Source organism: Pinus tabuliformis, chromosome 3_1 (assembly GCF_031772625.1).
Source record: "Pinus tabuliformis cultivar Carrire ecotype Pingquan chromosome 3_1, CPIR1, whole genome shotgun sequence".
Lineage (NCBI taxonomy): Eukaryota > Viridiplantae > Streptophyta > Pinopsida > Pinales > Pinaceae > Pinus > Pinus tabuliformis.
Window position 1 is genome coordinate 676,791,665 of NC_142301.1, and position 23,400 is coordinate 676,815,064.

The window sequence follows — 23,400 nt, forward strand, 5'->3', positions numbered from 1 at the left end:
GAAATCATTCAAGTAGCTCAATTATTCCCTCGTTTTGTGGATCAGGAGGCAGGCAGGGAATTGACTAAGGAGATTACTATCGGGGAATTAGAAGCCACGATCAAATGGTTTAAGAGGGACAAGAGCCCAGGGCCAGACGGCTGGTCGATCGAGTTCTATTCAGCTTTCTTTGAAACCCTGGGGGAGGATCTTCTTAAAGTCATTGAACACTCCAGATCCAGTGGAAAGATTCTTGAATCCTTCACCTCCACTTTCATCGCCCTCATTTCGAAATCCGACAACCCCACTACCTTTGATGACTACAGACCTATATCATTATGCAACTGCATCTATAAGATCGTGGCAAATATTATTGCAAATCAGATGCGACCCATACTATCCAAGTATATTTCGTCAGAGCAATTTTCCTTCCTACAAGATCGCCAAATCCATGAAGCAGTGGGAACTGCCCAGGAGGTACTACACTCTCTGCACTCCAAGAAAATCAAAGGTATGATCCTAAAGGTAGACCTTTCAAAAGCCTTTGATAGAGCAAACTGGTTGTATATTAGAATGCTTTTAACCCACCTAGGGTTCCCTTTTGATTTCATTAAATGGATCATGAGCTGCATCACTAATATACCTTTCAGCGTGCTTATCAACAGGGCAGCTTCTCCCTTTTTTTATTCTGAAAGAGGTCTCCGATAGGGTTGCCCCCTATCCCCTTTGCTTTTTCTACTGATAATGGAAGGTCTCAGCAAGCTGGTCAAAGAAGAATTTAGAAGAGGCAGACTAAAGGGAATAAAAATCACGGATGATTGCACTTTGACTCATCTGTTATTTGTGGACGATGTCCTTCTATTTCTTAATGGAAGCACATTCATGAAGAACACAATTGCTTTATTCCAAACAGCCACGGGCATGACTGTAAATTGCAACAAGTCGACCCTCACAGAGGCAGGATGTTCTCCCCATGAAATCCATTATGCGCTCCAAAGGTTCCAATACACTCTTCTTAGGCTGGAAGATGGACTCAAGTATCTGGGCTACAAAATGAAACCTCTGGGGTACAAGATCACAGATTGGACTTGGCTCATTTCCAAAATGGAGAAAAGACTAAATATTTGGTACTACAAATACCTCTCTAGGGTAGGCAGACTTAGTCTCATTAAAGCTATCCTCCAGGCCAGCCCAGTTTATTGGATGTTACTGGCATGGATCCCCCAGGGTATACTATCCAAAATTCAGGCCTTATGCTGCAAATTCCTTTGGAAGGGACAATAGTCAGGTAAAATATTCGCATGGGTAAAGTGGGAGGCCCTAAATCTGCCCAAGAAATGGGGAGGATGGGGCATAAAGAAATTAGAAGACTTCTCCACAGCTCTGGCAGCGAAACTAGGGTGGCAACTTATTACAACAAATAGCCTATGGACTAAGGTGGCCTATTCAAAATATATTGCCCCCTCAAACCTGATGGATTAGATAAGCCAACCGCAGAGATTACATTCAAGGGTTTCAATTATATGGAAGGCCGTAATAAAATCACTTGACATCATCAGGGCTGGCATCACATGGAAAATTCAGTCCGGAATGAAAGTAAGGATTGGTCTAGATCCATGGATTGGATGTGGGAATATATATAGGCTGCCAGACGACCTCAGATCTTTCCTCAGAGACAACAACATCACCCATATTGGCCACATAGCAGACTTTGATCACTCCACCCCATTTCAGCAAGCCTGGAAAATGGCTCAGAGATTAAACATTCCCCATCAATGGACACAACAATGGAATACCTTCATCATGGCCCTCACTGAGGCACATATCCAGATTAGTGAGGAAGAAGATGAAGTCATCTAGGCACTTTCAAAAATAGGGAAATACACACCAACGGAGGGATATATAGTTCTAGCTTTGGATCATCGTCCACAAGTTCTAGAGTCATGGTGGAAGCATTTATGGAAGCTAAAGTCCCCCCCTAGGAGTAGACTTCTCATGTGGACTATACTTAAGAACAAAATCCCCACTGGAGACAATCTACTCAAGCGAGCTCATCATGGCCCTTTCTGGTGTCACCTATGTAAATGCAACAATGAATCCGCCTCACATCTATTTATTGAATGTTTGGCTGCCCGAGAGCTATGGCAATCGATCTCAGCAGTGATTTCTTCCCCGACAAGGTGGCAAGGTGCTTCTGTAAAGGAAGCTTGGTTGAATTGGTGGACAAGCGCTTGCCCTCAAAAACTCAGAAATCTCCCATTACTTATATGCTGGGGACTGTGGATAGCTCGCAATAACCTCATATTCCAAAACACCTCACCGCACTAGCCCTCCATTGCTTCCCGTATCATCTCTGACTACTCCATCATACCAGACGACGAGGAGACAACCCGACCCCGAACCATCATACCCAAATCCATTGACCATACAAAGCCTTGGGCTTATTTTGACGGGTCTGCCCAGGAGGATGGATGCAGGGGAGGGGCCATTCTTAACCTCACTGATTCTCATTCCCTCCATATACATATGGGTCTAGGGGGAGGTACAAATAATTTTGCAGAGCTATCCTCTGCAAAATTCCTCATACAACACGCACTGCAAATCCAATGCCGAGACCTTCAACTCTTTGGAGACTCAAAAATTGTTTGTGATTGGATTAACAAAAAATCTAGATGCTCTGCATACACACTATCACACATTTTAGAAGAGGCTCATCGTCTTATTACTTCTTTTGACACTTTTACATGTCATCACATTTTCAGGGAGCGAAATGCAGATGCTGACAGACTATCCAAAGAAGCTACGCACAGGCCATCGGACACTTGGATGATCCAAGAACACAGAGAAGGAAATTTCTACCAGTACTACCACCGACCCTTCATGGACATAGATGCTATAGAAAGCTCACAGGGAGCTTAGATCATGGATTTTTTCTTTAAATTACCACCTGTAAATATCCATATGTTTATTTTTTCTCAGTTTTTAACAAGAACTATAGACATGCTATATAACTACAGTTTTTATGTTACTTTTTTTGGTAAAACAATATGATGAACATATCAGAAAAGGATGCCTCCCTGTGTGGATAAAAGGCATCAATATTTGGATTTCTTTTTGGAACTTAATTATCTGACAAGCACTGCCTCTTACAGCATATGCTTATGCATATACAACATGTAATTTTTATATATCAATGAAAATTACATTTTTTCCAAAGGGATTTTTTTTTTTAATTGGTAATATATATATATATATATATATATATATATATAGTCTAACTTATAGATGAAATGACCTTTTTCAACTTAATCCGACGATACAATTTCAAGAAAGATTGTGATTTTTGTTGTTTAAAATACATTTTTGAATGCATAAATAGATTCAGCTCCTTGAAAAACCCTTGGGGTACTCGAACTCCATAGATTAAAAAACTTAAACTCAAGTTTTTAAAATTCTTTGTCGGATTTTTGTTAAAATTAACTAGAAAATATGCCCTGAAAAATGTCATTTCATCTATTAGTTAGACTATGCGAAAGTGCCTCGGGAGGTTTTTCAGGGATTGAATCTATTTATGCATTCAAAAATGTATTTTAAACAACACAAATTCAAAATCTTGCTTGAAATTGTATCAACAGATTCCGATGAAAAAAGTCATTTAGTCTATAAGTTAGACAACATAAAAAAGTCATTTCATCTATAAGTTAGATTGTTGTTTAAATTATAGACGAAATTGATTTTTTAATTGGAATTCACTGATACAATTTCAATTAAGATTGTAATTTTTTGTTGTTTAAAATACATTTTTGATTGCATAAATAGATTTAACATCTTGAAAAACTCTTGGGGCACTTGAATTCTACAGATTAAACATATTAAACACAAGTTTTTAAAATTATCTAGTGTTTCTTGGTTAAAATTAAGTAGAAACAAGCTCTAAGAAAGGTCATTTCGTCAATTAGTTAGACTACGTGTGTGTGTATGTGTGTGTAGAGAGAGAGAGAGAGAGAGTTTTTAAAAATCTTTGTCACATTTTTGTTAAAATTAACTAGAAAATATGCCTTGAAAATTTTAATTTCTTCTATTAATCAGACTACGCGAAAGTGTCTCGGGAGTTTTTTCGGGTGTTGAATCTATTTATGCATTCAAAAATGTATTTTAAACAACAAAAAATCAAAATCTTGCTTGAAATTGTATCAACAAATTCCGATGAAAAAAGTCATTTAGTTTATAAGTTAGACAACAACAAAAGAGTTATTACATCTATATGTTAGATTGTTGTTTAACTTATAGACGAAATGACTTTTTCCATTGGAATTCACTGATACAATTTCAAGCAAGATTGTAATTTTTTGTTGTTTAAAATACATTGTTGATTGCATAAACAGATTTAGCACCTTGAAAAACTCTTGGAGCACTTGAATTCTGTAGATTAAACATCTTAAACACAAGTTTTTAAAACTCTCTAGTGTTTCTTGGTTAAAATTAAGTAGAAATAAGCTCTGAAAAAGGTCATTTCATCTATTAGTTAGATATATATATATATATATATATAGAGAGAGAGAGAGAGAGAGAGAGAGAGAGAGAGAGAGATCCATTTTACCATATAAATTAATAGAATGGTTCATATCCGTAACCCTTACACCTGAGAACTTCATATTTGAATTTAATTAATAATGATATGAAAACTTAATATCTACAATAAACTATTTTTTTAAGCTATATGTCTATGCATATCACATTAAAAAATTAAGTTAAAAAATTGTAAAGCATGTTAAAGAAAAATACCAAGTGCATATGTATGTAACTATATGTATCAAAGTTTTAATAAAATTAAAAACCATAATATGTCTATATATAAAGATGTGAAATTTATATAAATATAAATAATATTATTAGGAACCAACATAGATCTAATATAAATAAAAATAATATTATTAGGAACTAGCATAGATCTATCTTAACTACGAAATGATCAAGCATCGAGAGTGATCAAATGTCTTGAGGTGCAAACATTTCCTCAAATTTTGCACTCAAAAAGATATTGCATGTAGAAATATTTTATCCCTCTCGAAACTAGGTAAATCTAAAGTTAAAATAAATCTATATGACTTCTAACTTAAGCGAATTACACTACAATCAAGAAATAAAAAAAAAAAACGATTTCATCCTTTCCATTAACACTATAGAGCATTTCAGAAAGGATGCAGTGACTTCTCCATTTATTTACAAAGATGAAAAAAACAATCGACACTTGCATGTTTGGCCTAAATTTTTTATCGTTGGGTTGGGATGGCCCACACCTGCGATTTCACAATTATGAATGATGTTGCTTTTAATATTGTACTATTCAAATATTTTCATATATATATATATATATATATACAATTATTTTTAAATTTATTTATAAAGTGCTTATAATTTTTTTAAGTTAGTCTTCTTTTAGGTTTCATTACCAATTTTCATTTATCGTTTACCCATTAAAAATTGTGTAGTTATTATTACTATTATTAATTTTTCATTTAGATGACTTTTTATTAAATCAATGAATTTCATTTGGTCATGTTTTATCTCCATATTCAAATTTTAATGAATATCATTTCCATTTATTTCCATTACTTCATATTTCAATAATGTCACATATATGTGAAAGCGGGACTATATTAATCCATTCACCTTTAACCTATCCAATACATAATGTTTAACTTTGAAAACTCAATAATAAAAGAAAAATTATTGTTTAAACTTTTGATTGGATAATAAATTTAATGCCTTATTATAACCTTCTCATATTATATTGCCATGTGTATTTGGAGCATATTATGATTGGAGGGGGCAATGTATCACTTTCCACTACCACGAGCCTTCTTCTCATACCACTTATAATATATGAGATGGCCAAATCATCACCTTCATCATGACTACATGCAAATGCAATGCATGGAATGTAGCATGACAAAGATGAATGTATAGTAAGCTATAATTTAGAGGTAGAGGAAGAATCTACATATTGATATATTTGTAGGCACATTTTTGTGGAGCATTGTACTAATAATTGTCCAAAGCTAATCATTTTTATCTAAGATCAACTCACACACATCTTTGGAAGCCTTACATTGGTATTTTTCAAATTGGGATCTTAAACTCTTAGAACTTGCTTTTGAATTCTTATATGGGAAAAGGCTCAATGTCTTACAAGAACATCTGAGGTTGACTCACAAGCATCTTTGGAAGCCTTACATTGGTATTTTATAAATTGGGGTTTTGAGCTCTCAAAACTTGCTTCCTAGGAAGATCAAATGTGGGTGAGGCACAACAAATGCTCATTGGTGCATTGCAAAACACGGACACAAATTTGTTTGCACAAGGACTTGTATTGATACCTTGAATCCAAAATGGAATGCGCTATATAATTAAGAAGTTTATGATCCCTGTACAATAATCATTGTGTATTTTTGACAAATTCCATCTTCAAGATGGTGAAAAGGAAAAAAGCTTAAGCAATGGTGAATGTCAATATTAACATACAAAGAGGACTACTTTTATACTATCTTGTAAAAATTGGAACTTTTGTATTTGCATAGGAAGCAAGTAAAGCACCTGTTGACGGTGCTGGACCTGCCAACATGTCAAGGGGATCTCCCCGATAAGAAGTCCCAATTAGACCTCAGACTGTTTGGAGTAGGAGTCCCAACAATGGGTCGTAAGGTAATGCCTTGACTGCGATGTCACGTAAGGTAACTCTGTTAGTAGCAAGGTTGTGAATGATGCAGAGAGTCAAGGAATGTGTATGAGAGGTTCCAACACTTCGAAGGGAGAGGAAGAGGTTGTTCTAGCAGAGAAGTAGTTTATTGTATCTCTGATGTGCTTGTTAAGGTTTTTCCCTCTCTCCTTGCTCTACTTGACTGAGCTGACAAGGGTTAACCCAAAAACAACTGACTAGAGAAGATGACACTAGTTAGCGCGCAAGCGTTGTGTTTTCACCAAGGTTCGCTTCGAACAATACATATTTTCCTTCGATGTATCATGGACTAAAAGAAACAAGCTCATCATACGGAGGAAAGATGACAGATAACCAAGTAGTGATAGATGTACAAGCCCTCTTGTACTTCACCAAGCTCGTTTCAAGAGTCATACATGGTTTCATGCCAACTAACCTACGAACAAAATGAGCGAACGAACTAATCAATCAACAAAGCAAAGCAAGAGCAGAATAAAAAACGAAAGCGAAGCAAGTAAACAAACAAGCAAACAAAACATGTAAGCAAACAAGCATGCAAGCAAACAACTGAAAGCAAACACTACTCCTACTCCTACACTAACAGTGCATGGGCCTGATCACGTGAAGTGATATTTCCAATGCAGCCACCGGCACATTGGTAGACCCATGTTGGTGAAGGCTTGGTCCGCGAGTAACCCAGTTGTGTGGACCAGCAAACAAGAAAGATATAACAGTGAAGACATCCATACTTCACGTTTCAAAGTGCCCACGGGACATAAGTGAGTGCGTGTGTTTGATGGACAATTCGTGGACTTATCATGGTGTTGTGTGACACTACGTGCAACTTTGAAGCAAAAGCACACTCTTGAATTAGACATGCAAGCAAACGAAAGAAACAAAGATAATTTGCATCACGCACGAGTGCTTGCAATGTAAGACTCCTCCAATGCATGAGCAATGGGATCGTGCAATTCGAGTGGAGGAAGTGTGATCTGTGTGTGAGATGGATCTTCAATGCATACAGACAAGTGATGAGGAGCCTTGGGTGATTGAACAATTTCATGATCGGAAGTGAGACTGACCCAAGAGAGTGAGGGCTTGACATAACCATTAGCTCGGGCTGAAGTGCCTTGACAGTCTTGGGTGTCTCAACTTCATCATCAGGTAGATCATCATAAACCGATGGCTTCGAAAGATCAATTGCGATAGATTCATGATTGTGATAAAAAATGGAAGCAAATGGATCACGACCGCCACGATCAGAAAAATCAATGAATTCTTCGGCATCCTCATGATCAGATGAATCAAACAGAGGGGTAGATGAAAAGTGAACAAACTCATCCTCTGTATTTCCAGAAAAGATAGATGAAGGATCAAGTGGATTTTCAATGAATAACTTATCCTCTCCGTTGTCGAATGATGGACTAGCATCCGGTGAGTCCTGCGAGTGATCAACAATGGGTGCATCCGTGGATGAAGACACACATGCAAAATCATGGATGGCAGGTTCACCAAAGAAGCTAGGAAAGAATGGAGGGGGCTCAAACGGAAGGGAGTCATCCTTCGCCGAGTGTTGATGTTCAAGCTCCCACTCATACTCTTCATGAATGACAATGCATGTTGGTTGTGAAACACCAACTTCGTCAGTGGGTTGTTCCTCGTTCACAACAAGTGAAGATTCTGGAATGGGCGAACACAAGACAACATCATCTGGAGGAACACTTGAGTGCGAAGACGAAGGTTGAAGAAAAAAATGCATATGGGAACTCGAAAGACTCACAACAAACTCTGCGCGAAAGTTGAGTGGAGTGATGTTGGAAGGGTGTGAAGGATGAACAGATGTGCGAACATGATCCCCAGCATCACTGGGCGATGGTGGAACTGTTGAATGACAGGGAGGCAAACAATCCGTTGAGACAATACCTTCTCCCACATGGGATTGCACAGTTCCATCAACGAAGAAGGTTGAACGAGCCTTGACATCAAGCTTTCCCTTAGGACGGGCAGATTTCTTAAGACAATACTCAAACCGGTCCCAAAGATATGTGAACTTCATCTGGCTCCTCGGAGATTTAAACTGCAAGTCACGAAAGCGCCGCCAAAAATCAATAATGGATTCATGCAGAGCCCTCCGTTGTTGTAACAATTCCAATCAAGATGGTCCGGTAGGCTAAGCACCCAATGAAATGGAGATTTACTAAGTGTGTATGCAAGCAACAACCCGACCTATTCGTCAGTAAACTCATCTTCCTCATAAATCATGGAAAGAAAGTTATGTAAGTGCTCAGGCCAAGCCACTTCGCCTTCACCATCATACGTGTGAGTGGACAAGAGATTGAAAAGCTTCCTCGAGATGGAGACATCTTCACGATTTGAAAAACACCTCGAGGGAAGAATAATACAAGACTCCATGAAAGATATGCAAAGGTTCAAAACTGGATGAGAGGACACTGCTTGTCATCAGGTCTTCCTTCTAGCGCCAGAAATTTTGGTAGTGCTGGACTCACCAACATGTCAAGGGGATCTCCCCGATAAGAAGTCTCAATTAGACCTCGGACCGTTTGATGTAGGAGTCCTAGCAGTGGGTCGTAAGGTAATGCCTTGACCGCGATGTCACACAGAGGCAAGTAAGATAACTTTGTCAGTAGCAAGTGTGTGACTGATGCAGAGAGTCAAGGAATGTGTACGACAGGTTCCAACACTTCAAAGGGAGAGGAAGGTGAAGGTGAGTTCTAGGTTGAAAGGGATCAGTCCCAACTCGGCTAGGAACACACTACACAAAGGACATGCACAACTTTCGGCGGAGCAGTCCACTCGAATGCAAAAGTCACAACAACAAGGTAAGATAACATGAACAACACTCACGGATCAGTCTGAGACGAGTGTGATGGTTGATATAGCAAGGTTCATGAGAAAGGTCTGTGTGATATCCGACAGAGTAGTTGACACAGACAGTGACAACATTAACAACATATGCAACACATTAACAACAAGATTCATATAATTGCATACAAATCAGTTCATATACAAGTACGTAAGTTAAACAACATATATCATTAAGGCAACCAGAACAGTCCAACTACAATAACAACATATGCATGAAAATGTGCTGGCTCTTATTATTAAAGAAGTGTAAGTCACAATCATACAATACACCATGTAAACCTGCTAGCCCCAATAGTGGAATGTTACAGCCACATCCGCTTGCTCCTCCAAAGAGATGTACTAGCTTCGTGCAGTGGAGAAGCCAAGGCGCGTTACAATACTGTCCAAGTCTTCTTCAATATAGTCTTAGTAGAAGCTTGGTTGACCAAAAGCCTTTATAATGAGTTATGAGGGACTATTTATAGCAAAGGGTGGGGTGACCCTTGACATTTCCCTTGTGACAGTTCAACTACCCTCATGACTCTTCACCTACTCTATGATTGTTACATCCAACTGTTGACACTTGACTTACACTTGACATGACTCAACATTACAATGCACATGTACTCATGTGAGACAACATGGCTTGAGCAAGCCTTGCAAGACATCACTGACACTCGGTCCATTATGGTGAGACCAACTCTTTGACATGCTTGTGATGGTGAATCTGGTGAGCTGATGCCAAGCTTGGTCGTTCGTGATGGTGTGCATGTACCTCATGGTGACATCTTGCTGAAGCGAACTATTGCCTCTGTTGCAACCGATGCATTGGTTCAGCCCCTTCATCCAACTCGTCTACTAACATGCGCATGTTCTTCTAGGGTATGGTCAAACTGGCAACACACTGATGCATAGTGTCTGTGATGATCTTCAAGTGTGTGCTGGTGGTCATGCACATCAACTTGTCGAAGTGCATGTTCAACCCCAATTGGACTTACTTCTTGTCTTCACCTTGGTGAGTGTGTTGAATGGGTTGGATTGCATGCGTGCGCTCAATGACATGCATGCTGCTGGATCCTTTGCATGCGATCAACAACACTGCTCACCATGTTTGCTCTGTGTCAGCTGCTGGGATGGATCCTTAACTTGTACTGGCGCAGTTTCATCCATGAGTGCATGTTGTGTCCACTTTTATTCTTGTTCCTCCTGCAACTCATTGGACTATCGGTGCAGCTTCATGTTCTTCCTAAGTTGCTGCTTCAGCACATGCAACTCCTTTTTTGTTCCATATTTTGCCTTCGCACGATCTTCATGTCGCATCGTCACTTCATAGAATGAGTCTGCAAAATTGCTTTCATTATTAGTGGGTCTGCTTGATCTTGCAACTTTTCTCCGCCTCTATGTTGTCAACAACCTTCCTCTTGCATTCGTCGCATTCGCTTCATTCACTGCATTCAGTATGCTACCTTCAACTGATGTTCATGATGCTGCTGCTTGATGTCCTTGTCCATGAACAACTTGATGTCTTTGTGAGTAGGCAAGCTCATAGACACTTGATCGATTGTATCCCCAAACATGATATGAACGGTGTCTTCGTCTTTGCTCTCCTGGAAGCCATTGTACCTACACTGCTGAGAGGCATATGAACACCAGCGATACCTAGAGACATGGAAACACTCTTAGCAAGCAATCTATCAGTGGAAAACAAAAATGAACATGAGGATTGACTTGCAACATACATAGGTGAATGATCATGAAGGTTGCGCAATTTCGACCGGGAAGTCGGGAGACCGACTGCCAAGATTGCACAAGGCACAGTCCGGGCTACTGAGAGACTGACTAACTGATGGAACTATGTAATGCACAGTCTATTCTAGTTGTTTATTGCTAGGATTGCGCATTGCGCAATTCCAGCTGGGAAGGACTGCTGGCCCAGGGACAGATTTGCACAATTTTTTGAGCCAAGCAGCCACTGTCCTACAGAAATGCGCAAAACAATCCCGGAGGTCGGTGTTGGGTAGGAATGCGCAAATATGGAGAGAAAGGTGAGCCTTCCTTTCCCAGATTGCGCAATGCAGCCTTGGTGAAAGTAGAGCCTGGCTCGACTCATTGACGGGAAACTGAAAGCAAGTAAGTCAGTGAATGCATGGTGACACTAAGTGATAGCAGAAGTGATAAACATTGCATGCAAAACATGAATGGAAGATTCAACCAACATATCAACATGCATGTTGGTGTGGCTGTTCACCGGTTGGGCAAACGTCTGTGCAAAACAGTTTCATGCATGCGACAACAGTGAGATAGCAACGCAGATTGAAATAGAGCTAGGACAAGCTAGAATACATGTAAATGACAACATCTGTTCAAAGAAATCAAGCAAACAACACTCACACAAGCAAATACACAAAAAGCGACAGAAATGCAGCATAAGGCATGGGAAGCGAGCTTACTCGAAAACAACTGAGCTGAATGTGCCGACTGCTCCTATATGTGATGTGGGATGTCAGAGCTACAAGTTTGATGTGAGGAATGAGCTCTGGAGTGTCTGGTTGATGAGTTTTGATAGCATCGAGGTTGTGACGTGCATGCCAAAAATCTAGGGGAAGAGACACTTGGAGGGAGGTTTTCGAATTGTTCCTTGCATGTAACCTCCAACTGCTAAACATAGATCCCTGAAACAAGGGATGCCTTTGCATGTTTCCTTGGGAGAAATAGCCCATGCATGCAAGTCTGTTTTTCTCAGTCCCAGAGGGAACTGGTCAACTCAGCTGCACATGCAAGAGACTACTTGATTGCTGGAGAAAAATGTGCATTTCTAGTTGGGTGCCCAGGAGACTTGCACAATTTTTGGGCTGAGCAGCTGACTGCTGCCCAGATTTGCACAAATCTTGGGCTGAACAGCCTGCTACTGGGAAAATTTGCGCAAATCCTTCTGGGAGGGTTGGCTGACAGGATTACGCAATCCTGGAGCCCAACACGCTGTCAAAGAGGATTGTGCAATTTTTGGAGGGAAGGCTGGTTGCCCTCCATAAATGCACAATTTTGAAGGGAAGATGCTCAACCTGCAGCTGGACCAAGTCCGGGTGAGCAGCCTATGAATGGAAAATATTATTGTGATCGACACGCTGCCTTTGAGCAAGAAAGACACTGAAGCTTGAGGACTTGAAGAAGCAAGGCAAGCTGCTGTGAAGGTTGGTAGGGAGGCTCCAAAACAGGTTAAGGAAAAATTTTGGAGGGTGGTTGTAGGCGCTACAACAACACCATATGATCTGAGGGGACATTTGGCTTATTTTGGGCAATGCATTCATCTGTTACTTTCTATAAGTAGTCTTGTGTTATCTGTACCTTTTTTATTCAACAATTAAAACCTTGCAGATCCATCCAAAGTTTTGCCACGAGTTTTTTCGTACAATTGTCATCTCACATATTTATTCAACTAAAAGAATATAATTTGTTTCAATCCACTTTCCTTATTATATAACATTTGTAATATATGTGTACGAGTGTAATATATTTTTTCAAATATATAATGTAATGAAGATTATAATGGAATTTATACACATTTAAAACATATGATTATTATGAATAATACAAAGTTTGTCTTCTATATTAAATTCTTTAGATTTATGAAGTAGATAATTGGTTAATATCTTTTAAAATTCAACGGGCTCTGTTGTGTTCAAAAAAATTCTAGTTCTGAAATTTATAACATGAAATTATATGTATATATATATATATATATATATTTTAAATAAGATGAAATAACAATTTTGCATAGGGAAGTTTCATTGGAAATTACCAATTCTAAAGTATTATGTAAAACATAAGAATCAATGTTCAAACCCATGTGCATCAAGTCTCTCTCTCTCTCTCTCTCTATATATATATATATATATTTCATTTTCTTATCATAAAAACCATTATGTGTATGTTTTACCCTATCTATTTCTTATTATTGGAGAAACCAAGCCATTAGAAAAATAAAGTATATTGTATTGAGATTATTTCCATGTTCAAAATAATAAAAGACCTGAGTCTATAGTTGAAAGTTTCAAAAAAATATTTTTATGGAAACTTAACAACTTGAAGATGCCCATAGAAACTAGGTAGCCAATGATCCAGGGGATCGTAAAGTGCTCAAAATTCAAAGTGTCCAAAAGTGCTCGAAACTTGTACCAGTGTGTGGATATTGATGACCCGAATCCAACGCAATTTGAATCGCTCAAAACCGATATTGTATGCTCCCGATATCATATTCTGATCATTTTCCAAAACAGGGAAAAAAAATTGCAGATGGGTTGTAGGTACGCTGACTGGATTTTTAGGACCATTGAGATCTCGCCAAGTGTCCCCATCTTATTGGTCGATTTCTGCTGCATTTTGATTGGTTCGAATTTTATATTATTATTTTTATGGGTTAACTGGGTTATTTGAGGTCCAATGGTTGAGAGCCACGTGGGCCAATGAATGGCTGCCATGTGGCATTTTAAAATTTTTTTAAGGGTCAAAGGCACTGCACCTGGGTTGAACACAGGACCTCTCACCAAGCAACAAGTCGTAACACCACTACAACACAACTCATGTCTTAACCCTATACGCGATCGCATTCCATTTAACATTGGCACATTTTATTGTTTGGGGTTGGTTCGGGGCTAAGCCCTAGCCCTGGTCACCGCGCCCAAAAGAACCAAGGTGCGGTACCAAGGGCTAGCGCTTAGCCCCAGCTCCAAGTCACAACCAACGCGCATACAACCACAAGACCTTGGCAAAGGTAGTGGAGGGGGCCAACCCCTAGGCGTGCGTAGAGGGGGCTAGCCCTAGGCCACATAGCCGCATATATGACCATAACCGAATAGTTAAGGCGTGCAAAAATTTAGGCCCAAGCTCTGGGTTTTATGTGCCCGTCGTGACCAACTGCCAAGTTTGTTGGGGGCTAACCGATGTGGGCAGGTAGTTAACTCCAACCGTTGGGACGTGGCCCCCATACGACCCAGATTTTTGGAAAGTGGGTGTTTGAGGGCATTTAAAGCGTCTGACAATTTGCACCATCAGGCATGATTGTAGGTCGAAATTGTGTGCCGGTTCCGGTTTTGGGGTGCTCAATCTAGGTTTGGGTCAAATTGTAAGACAGTTCCCTGTGGAAAATTGAAAAAAACTTCGGAAAAACATAACTTTATCAACTTTTGGCCAAATGAGGTGCAAAAAGAGTCCAGATGGAGGTTTTTGATAGTTCTGAAGCCATTGGAGACATAATATTTACATTCTAAGCAATGTAAATCCATGTAAACATAAATTTGATCACTTAATGAAAGAGGCCCACCATTGGAAGTTGGACCAGGAGATGTATTCGATGAGAGGGGTGAACTCCTTTATCATTTTTGTTGTTATGTGTTTCTGATATGGTCTATTGTTTCTATTTTATGCTGTTAACTAAGTTTAAGAACCATAATTTTATGTGTTCTGCAAAGTGATCCATTACCTACAATACATAAAAAATTCACTTGCAATTTTATTATAACCTTCAAGTTTGCATTATAGATCAGCGAAATAACAAAGAGTAATTGGACATATTGAAGACTAAGAAGAACTCAAGGCATCCACCTCAACGAGCACTGACTTTGTTGGGCTATCGAAACTTGGTCTCTAACCTGGAGTGAAGCATGCCTCTATAAGGGCAAGCCTATTGTTTGTGTCTTTCAATTGTAGTTGGATATCATCTAACTACAACAAAATTTCACTCTTCCCATCATTTCTTTCAAGCAAGACTTTCCCCAACAGAGATTTCAATTGCCAATACAAATCAATAGTGTACAAGTATTGATTTTGGCAACCATGGGTATGATAGTGTGGAAGTATTCACTTTGGCTATAAACATATTTACATCTTAACTATAGATCTACAAAACATCTAAACAAAAAAAACCTATTTTTTTAATATAAAACTTGAAAAAACATTTACATCTTAAAAAAATTTGAGATTCAATTACTCTTAACCTCAATAAATTCATAGTTAAAATAAATTCATAATCATTAAACAACATTTAAAATAATAAATATACCAATAAAATAATAAAACTATATCAATTTAAATTACAAAATAAACTTAAAATCATACCTAAAAATAATGATAATTCTTCAACTTTAAATATTAACAACAATTTACATCCATCCTCCTCTCATAATAAAAATATAATATCAAAAAATTTCAAATACAACCATTGAATAATGGTTAAAGGTATAACTATCTAAAAATTCAAATGGTTAAGACTTTTTACCTCTTTATTATTATTTTATAATATTTGTTATCATTTATAATATAATTACATCTAAACACTTTTCTTTGAAAACACATATAGATTCCTAGAAAACGTTGAGAAAAGTAAGTCAAATCCTTATGTATTTGAAAGCTGAAGTCCCAGTTTTTCATGCAATTGGAAATTCTGACCAAATTTTGATTGGAATAGAGAGGTGAAGCCGCCAGATTAACAGTGTGATGTGATCACTCTGTATCCCAGTTTTTTAACCGCGCGCATTCACGTATATACGTATCTACATTGGGAATTATATATCTGTTTTTCTAACCTAGATTTTCTGGTCTTCTCCCTTCCTTCCGAGCCCCTTCTTTCGCAATGGTCTCTGAGTCCCTTCCATCGCAATGGTCTCTGATTTTCTGTAAACCTCAACATGATCTCCTCCCTTCGTTATTTGCACTGTCACGAAAGCGTTCCAACCCTCTTCCCCATCTGGATCCAATGGCTGCGGCTAAAATCGAGATTCAAAGGGTATCGCTTCCTCCTAATTCCCATTGTGCATTTACGTATGGCGCATCATCTGCCTCTGCGTCTGCCTCAACCTCCGCCGCATATCTCTACAACCATAGCTAGTTTTTGTTATCGTGGTCCAGATGTCAAGAACACAGTCGCAAGCCATCTCTACCGCCGGCTTATTTTCCATGGATCGTGAGCCTTTATCGAATACTAGGAATTGTATGAAGGTGAAAACTTAACTCTTCAGATTGAAAGCGCCATTATTCCAATCATTTATGTAATCTAGCAATGGTCTTCCTGTCTGTGTCCGCATCAACTGATCCTCATACCATTATTCCAATCTTTTATGGTGTCAATTTTTTTGATATCTGGCGGATAGATTTTGATGGATTGACAGTATGCTCAAGCATCGCAAACTCATAAAAAGAAAAGGCGATGCCTCATAAACTTGAAAATTGGTGAGTTGGCCTCTTTGGCATTTTCAGTTTTTCATAAACTTGAAAATTGGTGAGTTGGCCTCTTTGGCATTTTCAATTTTTTTGATATCTGGCGGATAGACATTGATGGACTGATAGTATGATCAAGCATCGCAAATTCATAAAAAGCAAAGGCGATGCCCCATAAACTTGAAAATTGGTGAGCTGACCTCTTTGACATCTTTCTTCTGGCTTTCAAGTCAAAGCGTGTAATGGGTTAGCCCTGTATTTCTTTCTGTATAACTCTTAAGTTGTATTTATACACAGATCTATTAAGCATGGTAACTTTTTGTGAAAATAGATTTGTATTGATAGACCATATTGGATCTTTAAGCACTACAGACTTTAATGTAGATGGATCTATGTGGATTGTATTGATATGTTGGTGGAGATAGATCTATACTGATTGTATTATCTATTATTATAGATGTGCTCTAGGTTTGGATTTTTTAAGCAGTCCAGTGCGTATAAGTTTTAGGGTTAAATGGTTAATTTTAATTTCAATTTCAATTTAGTTTTTTAGATGATTTTTCAACCTACTCTCTATTCTAAGCTAATATGCACAAATACTTTAGGTAACGTGTGTTTGGTAGACTGATTAGTCACGATGCGAAATTAATGGGCAGGCTTATTCAATGCATGATGAAAAATGCTAAGCGATCACCCGTCAATGTGGCTAAATATCCATCTGGTCTGGATGAAAAGTTAGAAAATTTTAGAGGAACATTTTCCTAGTAGCAATAAAGCATGAAAGTTGAGTTTGTGTGAATGGCGGGCTTGGGTGGAGTAGAAAAGACAATAGTCGTAAAAGAATTCTTAAAAAAAATTCAAATTACTGTGGATCCCCGGGTCTGGTTCATTTTTAAAGAGTTCGATGAAGTTGGATTGACAAATTGATCATATTGATTAAGTTACAGAGATGCTTAAAAACATCTTAAATCTGTCCATGCCCTCATAATTTTTAGATGATGTAGATCATGTCAATGAGCGAGATGCATTTTTGTCAATGAAGGTACTTTGCCAAAGAACTCAATTTTGGTTACATCTAGCGACTAGCATGTTCTCACAAGCTTAGGGATTGGGAATCATTAATTTATAAGCTGGCATGGCTAAATAGAGAATACTCTGTAGAGCTCTTTTGCTTTCCTGCCTTATTTCAGCATCATTTACACCGAGGATTTGAATATCGGGTAGATGAGCTCTTAATGGCATGTGATGTATTGTCTTAATCTTTAAAAGTATTTAAGAGCTACTCTTTTGTTGAGAAAATGGCAAATATTACTGGGAAGATCATCTGGATAGATTGACATTTTGTTATCAGAAGACAGATATAAGACCATAAAAATATGGAATGAAACAAGGCGGAAAAAACTTTTGGGATCTCAGAACTGAGAAAACGGTTTCTCGTGGAGGTGGACAAAGAAAATAAGTTAAGAATTCATGATCGCCTTTGCATTTTAATAAGAGACGTTTCCAGTCAAGAAAAGTTTCCAGGATTTTGAGAAAATAGGTTCAGAAAGCATGATCACCTTCAGTATTTTGGAAGATATTTTGCCAATAAAAAAAGTCTTCAGGCTTATCAAAAAAAGCCTTCAAGCTTGTCACGGCAGTCTTTGGCATCCATTCATGATTTGTTGAAGGCATCATATGTAAACATTCATCAATATAGCTTATTTAAGAGAAACCTGTCTACTATGTTTTAATTCTTCAATGTTTGGTTTTCCCTAACAGTATTAAGTAAGCTTCAATGTCGTTAATGTTGAACAACTGCACAAGGTGAACCATCATAATACAGACATTGACATTGCAAATGAATTGTTAACAAAAGTTGTAGCAAAGCGCATTCCTAAAAATGCTTCTAAGGCAGAGGCCAGGTAAGGATACATTGGTGTCCTTTTTGCATGCCCATCATTGATGCATTTGTTGCTTTCTTCTTTCGAGTCTGGTATACTTCTTTATTTTATTGGGATTGCATATCGTATAGGCATATAGAGAAAGAAGACCTTTCGAGATTCTTATGGGCATATAGAGGAAGAAGACCGTTTGAGATTCCCAAAGAAGAGTGAGGTGGCTCTTTTAGCACTCTGTGGGAGCTATTGACACTGGCAAGATAAAAAATTCTTCTGTTATGAATTGGATTGGGTGCTATGCATTTTCAATTTTGTTCTTAAAGTTTCCTCCATTGTGCTTGCATGAATTTGGTGATCCTAAGTGCCCAATGTTTTGACGATACTGTTCTGCAGAGCTTACGAGCTTACTGGGCTAATAACTAGATTAGATATATAAACGATCCTACTGTTTTTTATTTAGAACTCGGGGATTGCTACAATATCAAGACTCAATACCCAGAAGTCTATTGGCAACGAACATTGTTTTTAGTGGTAGACTTGCAAGCAATTCTTCAACCTCTCAACAAACATGTTTTTGACTTCACTATCAGGTGAATATTTATCTAGAAAGGAAGTCATTGGCCCATCGTAGTTGATCAGTTGCACCATATTTCAAAGACAATTGTCATTGTGATTAAATAATTGCCATTATTTTTGTTCTGGAGATTTCCATAATGGTCATTCGTGTTGTTTTGGGGATTTCCACTACCCACCTTATTGTACTTGTATCATCTCAGTTGGTATTAGAAGACTCCATGTTCAGGAACACCTAACAAAAGGATATTTGAAACAATCACATTCATATTCACTATGCATCCCTTAGAGGTTGGTGATCAGTGTGTTGTTGACAGTGTTCAGGTAGGGGAAGATTAAAAAATGTAAGCATTATTTTTTATTTGTTTGTTGCTTGAGGCAGTGCCACAATAATATCTTTTCTATGGGTATGCTGAAGAATATTCATGAACCAGGAGCAGGACATCTCAGCTACGAGAGAGCTTTTCTTGCTCAATTTGGTTGCTACTTATGAGTACTACATTCCCTACTTCTCTTAGAGAGGATTTGAAATGAACATTCTAACAACACTTTTGCTGTGGTACGCCAATGAGGAAATCTAACTCACCATTAGCCAGAAACCCATTAGCAGTTTTTATTGCAGTCCAGATATGAATGATGTCCTGGAGTTGATTGTGGATGTTTCTACCTGAATCGAAAATATTGGTGTTTTGAGAGGATGCCAGAGTATCTAATTTAATCTTTTATTTGTTTTGCATATGAATTATCGATATTTTAGTTCAACATGCCCAATTGATTAGGAGTAAATAGACCGGGTCCATTTTTTTTCGTTCCCTACTATTTTAGCCCATAAAATGCGCATGGTATTCTGTGGAGGGTACTTTAATTTCAGAGAAAATTCTCAATCGTCTTGAGCAAGCCTTTCTCTGCAGTTATTTTGGAAAGCAAGGCACAACACATACACACAAAAGATATTGTGGCTTTAAAAAGTGCGATAAGCCAAATAAGGTTAAAATGGACACAATGAACCATCAGATGGACGAGAAATTGAATTGAAGATCTGAACTTGTACTGGAGACGAAAATTTGTTAGGAATGGAAATTAAATACCATTTGTTCGCCCGAGAAGTCCATGTCAATTTTGTTGGTTGTCACAAATTAGATTCCACTGCAGTGGTGACATGTGAAGTTTTGAAAAACTAATATTCCTCATGTTTTGGGATTCTATGCTCTGTCATTCATTTTATCCATCAGATAATGGCAGTTCCCAACATGACATGAATATATATGTATGTGAGTGATGTTGAAGCCTTTTGGCAAAGAAGACGGGACTGCACTTGAAACGTCTCCCGAATTTGGAATTGACCTAGAGCTGTCTGGGAAATGTATCCTGAGGCCAGTGCCCAGAGCACGTGGATCCCAAAACACATTTTCTTTAAAAAAAATGTTAATGCCCACATGTACTTGCTTGTTGAAAGTGGAAACCCTAAAAGGTTAATGCCCTAATCCCTATGAGGATTATTGGTGTCTTCTTGTTCTGTGCATAGTAAATGGACTAAATCTCATTCTCCTCTCAATTAAGTTTATTGGATCTCATAAATGTTGTTGTTATCGAATCTCATTCCAGTAACTGTTGTTGTGGCTGTTATCGAATTTCATTCTCCTCTTTAGGCACTGAATTTCAACTAGCAGGATATTGTGACCCAAAACTTTAAATATGCATATAAATTGCTGTATTGTGCATGCTATTTGTTGCTGTTCTGTTCTCAGTTAGGACTCTAAACTAAGATTATCCATACAATTTATTGTTGTCCTGTGTATAGTTCATACAAATTGCTCCTGTTCTATGCATACAATTTAATTCTGATATCCTGTGTATAGTGCATACAAATCGCTGTTCTTTTGTATGCATACAATTTAATTCTTATAAAAATTCCAGATGTTATAGACATCTAGCTCATATAGATATCAGTGTTTTTCATGTGATGTCAAAATAGGCACAAACCTGTTCGCATATGAGGAAACCATCGATGGCTAGGGTTCTCTCATCAGTACAGTTTATCCATGTATGTAGACACACATTGAGATCTGTAACAAGCAATCACAGTTAGACCTGAATTATTAGAAAGTCCAATATATTAATTTTCTATGTTTATTTTTTGAATCATAAAATATATCTATTATTTTTATGCTTGAAGTTTCTCGGTCGTCTCTGTATCCTAGCTTTCAAACTCACAGTAACCAGATGTACTTGCCAGAAAGTATCCACTGTAAATCTGAGTCAGAGAGCTCTGTAATCGTTCACCTTATTTAGTAAAACATATAGTTTGTTTGGCAGTGGAGTTTTCAGAAGCCAAGATGGTGTTGGCAGTGGACTAATACTTGTAGTACTATGTGCACAGAAAATTTGTGTGTTAATTATCATTTGTTGATATTTCGCAAAATCTCGTGTCCAAGAATTTTGTTACTTCGGTTCACTTTTCTCAGATTTTGTACATGCCTGTAGGAAGTTCAGTTATTATTTGCTCTCTCTGTTCTCTGTTCTTAATTCTCTTGTTATTTCAGCTGAATATATTGCTGGTAGGCACTTTAAGTTATGGAATATGGCAGAGATTCAATGCGTACAGAGGTGCCGTAATAGATTTCCAGCCCACCTGAAGAGTTTCCATACTGTAATTCGACATTACCGATTAGTCTTTCTATTTTCAGATTATTTTCAGGAAGAAAAAGCAGAATTGTATTATATTGAGACTATATAACAGATCAGATAGTACATATGAAGCTGTAGAAGCTGGATAGTCTAAAGACATGGGAGCCAAAAACTCGATGATGAGATTCCTCGGAGAAGGATGCAGAAGATTACATAAGCAGATACATGAAGTATTAGACGATTCATACGAGGATGAGATTCCTCGGAGATGGATGCAGAAAATTACATAAGCAGATACATGTAGTATTTGAGGATTCATACAAAAACTGTGGAGAAAGAACAGAGATTGGTAAAAAACATATATATGCCATACAAAGCCGAAAGCTTGTTTTTCGTATGGAAAAACAAGAAGAATGAAAAACCAGACCTGGAGATCAAAAACCTGGGAAAGAGAAGTCCAGGATGGAAAAGGATTCCCCTGCAGACTTTACCTTCAAGGACCTTTCTATTTTCATATTATTACTACTCTCAATAAATAGCACATGCTGTTACATATAAAGTATGTTGCAATTTTACCCGTCAGTTTAACTGTTTCGGTATTTGTAATTAGGTTAAAGATAATGCTTCCATTCTTTTGACCAATAGTTTTGTTAAACATTCCTCTATAGTGCACAGCCCCTTCAAAGTAAAAATTATAAAAATTAAATTAAAACTAAACATGCGTACTCTGCCGGGTCAAAGTAAAATTTACAAAAATAAAATTTAAAATAAACAGGCGTACTCTGTCCATTTAGATAGAATTGAAGTTGTAAGACGGGAATCTTTGTTTTGAGATATTAGAAAATGATGAATAGTTTAGTTAATGTAAATTTTTAATGTGTATTGAAATTGTTTAATTATTTCAAACTTTCCGTTAAATTATGTTAAAATCATTTAACTATTTTTCAAATATATTGAAATGATTGAATTATTTCAAACGTTCTGTTTGAAATTGTATTGGAATTATTTAACTATTTCAGTTTGTTAGTAATATTTCTTAGTTGCACCTTCTTCCGATTCCAGTTTTGCATGTTGAATGTTCATTCTTAAATTTATTATCTTTTCTTCTAGGGAATTTAACTCACACAAATTAGCAAAAATATTTTGAATACTTCTTAGTTGCACCTTCTTCCGATTCCAGTTTTGCATGCTGAATGTTCATTCTTAAATCTAATATCCTTTCTTCTACGGAATTTAACTCACACAAATTAGCAAAAATATTTTGAAGTAGAGCTGCAGAGTTCGTATAAGGTTCATTCTCTGTCAGCAATTCTTTTCCCTCAAATTCTGGCTACATTTCTTCTAGCAACTCAATTTCTTCGTCATGCTCTATGAACATTTCATTTGAATTTTTTCCAACATCTATCTCACACACCTGCAGAAGTGCTCCTTTTGGAAATATGTTGCTGTCTCTGTCTCTTATAGGCAATCTTATATTCTCCCCTTCTTTCACGACATTTTGCGATAAGTGTTCACCTTCATGACCTACACATGAACAAAATTGAT